The sequence below is a fragment of the Haemaphysalis longicornis genome, unplaced genomic scaffold, assembly GCF_048455015.1.
Source record: "Haemaphysalis longicornis isolate Haplotype H1 unplaced genomic scaffold, Haemaphysalis longicornis Haplotype H1 scaffold_10, whole genome shotgun sequence".
NCBI lineage: Eukaryota > Metazoa > Arthropoda > Arachnida > Ixodida > Ixodidae > Haemaphysalis > Haemaphysalis longicornis.
This window is the reverse complement of record NW_027526204.1, coordinates 67961203-67968555: the sequence shown is the minus strand read 5'-3', so window position 1 is coordinate 67968555 and position 7353 is coordinate 67961203.

Below are 7353 nucleotides of genomic sequence, written 5' to 3'. Positions count from 1 at the left end.
TCGTAAGCGGAAGAAGGAAACCTGAATCGAAATCATAGTCCAAAATCCAAACGCTTCGACCGTGTCAGAATGGCGCTATAGGATAGCTGTCGGCTTCATAACGCGAGGGAGCCAGGTTAGATTCCGAACACCAACGACGACATCGGCCCGTCCGCAAGCAGGGCTCCTTCCCCCTCCCTTCGACGAGACTCGCCGGCAGTCGTCAAGAAAGCCCCGCCGCCGCCGTCCCAACCGGTTGACCTTGGAGCGGAAGCAGCCGGTCTTCGCGCACTCCTCATCGACGCCCTGGACGGCATTTCTTTCCTGAGCGACCAAGTGGACCGGCTGCGGGAAGACAACGACCTCCTACGCCGGGAAAACGCGCAGGCTTTCGACCGTCTCCGTCATCTCCGTCAGGGGAGGGAGGGTGACCGCGCCCATTATGCGCAGGTGGTTGCCTCCTTTGCGAGCGGAGGTGTGCTCCTTGCGTACCGAACTACTTCACCACCCCGCCGCGTTGCCGGAAGGAGTGCGTCACAGCTCAAGGCAGCCTTCTTTTGCCCAAGCTGTAAACAAGGACGTGTTGCCTTCGGCTACGTCTGCTCCGCTGCAGCCGGTGTCTTCGGCTTCTCCTGCACTGCCTCCTACTCCGTCCCAACTTTCCCCGGTGCATTCTGCGCCTGTGCTTGTCTGTCTCCCTCCTACTGTTGAGAAGAAGCGTCGAAGCCGGGCATGTGTAGGTGCCGATCGGACATATGTGGACTGGTCGTCATTCCGCAGCCGAAGCGCGCCAAAGCAATGTTCGTTTCAAAGCTTTCTCCGTCCACGACCTGTGCTAGTCTTAATGCCCATCTGTCAACCTTAGGTGTCTCGCCCTTGAACTGCCGATGACTGAAGTCTAAATTTGACACGTACGCATCCTTTCATATCTCCGTCAGTGAAGAGTTTTTGGAGCGCTTGAGTGACCCCGCTGTTTGGCCGAAAGACTGCCTCTTTAAGGAGTTTCGAGGCATGTTTCGCGAAGGCATGCTTCACAGCTCTGAGCGCAACACATCAGAAAAAGAATCATGACTAGTTTAGATGTTTTTTTATCAGAATGTGCGAGGTCTTCGAACTAAGGCGACTGAATTTCTTGGTAACGTTCTGGCTTCTTGCTTTCCGTTAATAGCTATATCTGAAACTTGGCTGTGCCCTAATATTCCATCCAGTGATTATTTTCCTCAAAATTACCATGTATATCGTAATGATCGTGCCTTAACGGGATGCAAACAAAAGGGGGGTGGGGTACTTCTCGCAGTTAACAAATCTCTCAATTCTCCTGTGTGTGCTACGTAGCGATATTGAAAACGCAGGTGAGTCTTTATGTGTCGAAATTCGTATCTCTAAAACTGAAAAACTTCTAGTTGGTGTTTTTTTACGTTCCTCCTGATGTAGTTCCTGACCGTTCAATAAGTTAGTCTCCTCCATTGAACAGGTGCTCACTACTCATTGCGACCTCAAGGTCCTCCTCCTTGGAGATTTTGACGCTCCTGGCGTTCAGTGGAGCCACCTCACCTGTTCCCACTACAACCACCACTTCAAACAGAAGTGTAACAGGTTACTAGATTTTTCGTCTTTCACTTCCATGGCACAGCGTAATCACATAAAAAACTGCAGTGGAAACATTCTGGACCTGTGATTTTCAAAGTTCGATGGCGTTAGTGTGTCGCGCTCCGATTGTTCTTTAGTAATACCCGACAAATATCATCCTCCCCTTTCTATTTCCTGTTGCCTTCCTACAATGCTCCACCGTTCTGTAATTTCAAGCAATGCACAACCTTGCTACGCTTTCGCCCGGGGAGATTACGTTGGGCTGTATGGCTACTTTTCTGCTGCCCCTTGGTCAACAGTCATTGACCACTCTGATGTCAATGAACAAGTTGACCATTTTACTGACATTGTGCTTTTGGGTATGAAGAAATACATCCCGAAATATTTACCAAAGAAGTTCAAGTTCCCACACTAGTTTTCTTCTGAATTGCGGGATGCCCTAAAACTCAAAGAACGTGCGCACAGAAAGATGAAGCGCTCTGGTGCGAATCAGTTCGCTCAGGAGTTCCGGCGCCTACGTATGCAAAATATTGCACAAGCGTGATCATGCTTTGTACCTGGCGTCAGTTGAAGCTAAAGCAACTCATCAGCCGGAGCCTTCTCGAAGTACATTCATTCTAGATCTAGTACAACGAAAGAATCTATTCGTCTACTGGATTCCAACGGCGATGAGGTTGCAGATGCGGCCGACTGCTTTGCTCGTCAGTTTTCTTCTTTGTTTGGGCTTAGCGGTGGTAGTGATGACGGCAGCGTCCCTTGTCACCAGGACGGTAACTCCGCTTGTTTCCAATTGGATGAGAACATCGTGCGCACCAGTATAAAGCGGCTAAAGCCCTCGCTTTCTTGTGGATCAGATGGTATTCCTGCCGCCATTCTAAAAACGTATGCAAACATATTCGTTCGTGTGTTCACTTCAATATTTAATAACTGTCTCCGGTCTGGCACGTACCCTCGCTCATGGAAAATCTCTCGTGTATTCCCTGTTTTCAAGTCAGGCCCAAAAACTGACCCCATGAACTATAGGCCAGTGTCGCTCCTTTGTTTTGCCTCTAAAATATTCGAGTTATCTCTTCATACGGTCTTGTCTTTCTTACTTAAATACGTCCTCATTCCTAAGCAACATGGCTTTATGCGTGGTCGCTCAACTTCCACAAACCTCGCATGCGTCATGGAGCAGGCTCTCCCAGCAGTCGTTGGTAGAAGCCAGCTTGATGCGGTCTACTGTGACATGAGCAAGGCTTTTGATGTAGTCAACCACTCGTTATTGCTCGCCAAGCTCATTCTGTTAGATGTTCACGCTTCTTTAGTCGGTCTTATACGTTGCTATTTCCAGGAGCGATATTGCTATGTAAGTGTTAACGGTAAAACATCATTTAGGTACAAAACAACCAGTGGTGTACCCCAGGGCTCCGTTCTGGGCCCCCTTCTTTTTTCCATTTTAATTAACGTTGTTGCTTTTGCCATTCAAAATTCTTCTTTTTTGTTGTATGCTGATGATATGAAAATCTTCAGAGAAGTGCGTAATGTTCAGGACTGTAATTCTCTTCAGGCTGATATCGGGTCATTCCATCGTTGGTGCACCCAAAACGACTTAATTTTGAACCCCTCAAAAACGAAAGTTGTTTCCTATAGTAGGAAAACTCAACAGCTGCAATACTCCTATAAAATAGCAAGCACTGCACTGCCGAGGGTGACCGAAATTCGGGACTTGGGAGTAGTATTTGATTCTTCTCTGACTTTCTCTTCCCACGTTACACAAATTACCGGACGCTCTCTTCGATGACTGGGTGCTGTTTGCAGTTATTCTAGAGAGTTTAAAAGTCCTCTTCCTTTCTTAAAGTTGTGTTCCGCTCTCTGCTTACCTCTTCTCGAATACGGTTCTGTTGTTTGGAATGGAACTTGCAAGTCCAATAGTGACCGCATCGAAAGGGTTCAAAATAAGTTCCTTTTTATCTTTAGGCACCGTTTCCGTCATGTACAAGAAGACGCAAACGGCAACATGTCTTGTCTCAAAAGTATTCCTTCCTTTTGGTGTCGACGAATGAGGGCTGATATTATCTTTCTTTATAAACTTCTTCATGGTGATATTTTGTGTGATGACTTGGTTGCACTTGTCAATGTCAACTTGCCGAACAAACTTTTCCGAAAATTTCGAACTTTCAGAACAGATGCTTTAAGTAGACGACGCTCGTCCATCTGCAGAATACAATGTGCATATAATGAATATTCCGATCGTCTTGATATATTCCAGAGCTCTTTGTCTTTGTTCTCTAATGAATTCAAAACTGTTGTAGCTTAAGTGCCTTTATGTCATTTATGTGCCGTATTTATGTTCCATATTTATTTTATGCAAATCATCATCTTGCTTGTTTGTTTTTCACTTTTCCTGATTTTGTGCTACGTGAATTTCTGTCGGTTTAAGTGTCAGTGCTTGTAACGCTGAACTTCGTTTTTCCGTTTTGAAACTTCCTAACATTTTGTTACAAAACCTTTGTTTTATGTGTATACTCTATCTCCGTCATGTTCATTAAGTATTTGCTTGTGTATTTTCAATTTTTCACGTGCCTTCAACGTTTTGCTGGCCGGGTGTCATGGCTTCTAACAATAGGCTTCCTTTTTTTTTCTGTTTTGCTTTCTGGGATCTCTGTAACTATTGTTACTTTATAGTTTCTTTAATATATATGGTTTTCTGTGTTGTGTTGTCTTGATTTTAGTTTGTTTTTATGAATGTTTGTATATGGTGTACCAGTACCAAGACCCCAGGGGTGTTCCTGGGCACCGAAAATAAAGGTTGATTGATTGATTGATTGATTGATTGATTGATTGATTGATCATTATTAATTTTGAATACCTACAGCGCCTTGCGGCTTTATGGTAGTGGGGGGCATACGCTGCAGCTAACAAAAGACACACACTCACAAAATGTACCCTTAGACAAGCTTGTGGGGCTGGGTATAAATAATGACAAAGCAAACAAAACCATACACAAGGTTCCAACCACCACAAGAAGTAACACATACTTATAGACAACAGCGTTAATCCCAACAGTATAAAAAAGAGGTGCTCGTTGCAAGACTCAAGAAAATACAATTCTTCAAATACCAGAAAAAATACCCCAGAAGGACTGTCAATTGGGCTAGTTGGTACTTGTTCATGATGGATGAAACAGCTCAAAGACGACGAACTAGAAGAAGAAGGGAGACAGGACACGCGCTGACTAGCAACTGAATTATTTTAATCCAGAGGAAAAAACATATACACTTACGAAGATTAACATAAAGCGCATAAATTTGCGCATACTGATAGCAAAAAAAAAAAAAGAACCACAGGCCGCACGTGTGCTTGCACAATCACTGCCCTTGCTAGAAAGTCAACATCGCTATCAGCAAGTCTGTTAGAGGGTTTGCTAATGCATCTGCTGTTTTTTATTATTTTAAATGCCTCCGCAACCTGGCTGGGAAGCCGCTCTTTGTGTTGATACAACACCTATGTATGTGCAAAGCATGGGTTGCATTTGCACTTGCCACAGTGCGCAGATACATGTGAACCTTTATCAGTCTTTAGTTGGTTCCTGTGATCGCGCAGGCGCGTGTTGAGGCATCGGCCAGTTTGGCCCACATACATCGAACCGCATGATAAGGGTAGGCGATAGACAACCCCCAGCCGGCACTGTACAAAGGTCACGTTGTGGTCCACCTGGCACCCTCCCCGCCCACGGTTCTGCGCCCTAGCTTTTTTCTCAATTGTGGGGCAGACACGAGAAAGTTTTTTCGGGCTGAGAACACCGCAGTAACACCATACCTGCCTGCCACACTCCTTAACCCGTGAAATAGCTGGTGTACATAAGGGATTACCGCGTACTTTTTTCGTTTACCTTCATCCTGGCACGTCTCCACTGGTTCTCCATTAGTTTTCACCCATTTCTTTAGCAGCTAAGTAACGGCTAGCAGTTCCCTGTCAGGGTAACGTGGCGCTTCAAGTCTGTGCGTTTGCAGAACGAAGCTATCACACACTGTGTGGAAGCAAGACTTTTTCAGGGCAGATTGCAGGCTCGACTTCAGAATCCCCTGCTTAAGTAACTTCGATTGCCTGAGCTATACTCTAAAAACGGTTCGCATGTGTGAGGCGTATAGGTCCAACAAACAGGCCAGGGTAGAAAACAAAATTTTAAATCCAGGTACTTTAATTGTCCATCCACCGGAACTAAGGACGTAAAGGACAAACCACACCCGGTTTTTTTTCAAAGACATCCAAGATTTTTTGTCTGCTGTCTTCAAATCCTTCCTTCCGTGTAAAGGTGAGGTAATCATCAACACAGCGGTACACTTTTTCTTGCAACCCTGCCAGTTTGCGGTCCAGAATCCTGTCCAAGGTACTCAAAAAGATATCACTTAGCACCGGTACAACACTTGCCCCAATGCATACCCCGACTTCTGGAGAAATTATGGCACTTCTCAACCCAAGTATGTTGAGCTCAAGTAAAATTCCAGCAGCTCCATGAGCTCCAGCACAGAAATCCCATTCTAATTCCTAAAGACCACCTCGTCAGTGTCATCCACAATACAGCTTTTAATACGAAAGTGTTCTATGCCGGGGTCCATCAAGATCTAACTGACATCACATCCGTCACGGAAATGACTTTGCCAGAAAAACTTTGATTGACGCGGCGGCACCGAGATTCGATCCATGAACTCTTCGGTCGCGACGGGAGGTACGAAACGCGCTCCCGACTACACTACGAGCGAACGCGTGAATAGGGCGACAAACGCGCCTTATCTAGGAGAGGCGCCCAGGAAGCCGACAGCTCAATGCCAGCGCCTACGTGTACGGGGGACGCGCAGCGTAAGCTGCGGAGAAGCCGAATTGCTGATGTCGCACTTGCGACGTGACGTGACACGGTCCGCTGGAGCGTGCGTTCACCAAACGGTTCGCTGATAACTCGTTTGGTTTCGTTCGCACGGACGGTTTGCGAGCGCCTGTGGTTTCAGGCGGATTTACGCAATGCTCCGACGCGTGCAATCCAGTGTCAAACGTTGATGCGTCTAACGGTGGCATACCAGCGAGATAAAAATAGCGGCGTGCAAGTTCATACCGACGCACAATAAACATTCAACTGCTCCAGTGAAGGCGCATTTCGCTTTCGTGTTTTACCGGTTCCTATGGAAGAGGGAACAACCACATTTTTACGAACTGCAAAAGTATTGCAAGGGGGAGGGAGTAAAACAGGTCCTGAACATCAACGCTAAATATCATAAATTTGGCGGATGGTGACCCTTCAGGAACGTGACAACAGCAGGAGAATTTGGAACAAGGAATGGGCCAAGCAACTTCAGCTTACTTAGGTGGAGCTGCAGATAGCCAGAAACAAACTACTGCTACGCACCCCTATGGGTGACTATGGCTCGGAATGTAACAGCAGGCTTATGCATTGGCAAATAGCAGCTGCATTAGCAAACCCTCTATCAGACTTGCTGATAGGGAGGTTGACGTTCTGGCCAGGGCAGTGTGATTGTGCAAGCGCAGGCGCGGCCTTGCTTTTTTTCTTTTTTTGCTATCAGTATGCGCAAATGAAGGCGCTATATGTTAATTTTCGTAAGTGTATATATCTCTTTTTCGGCGGATTAAAAAAAAATTCAGTTGCTAGTCAGTGCGTGTCCTGTCTGCCTTCTTTTTTCTAGTTCGTTGTCTTTGCGCTGTTTCGTCCATCATAGAGAAGCAACTCGGTGCACAGAACTATTGCTTAATTTGAGCAGCATTATTTAAATGTAGCTCTGACATGTCTGT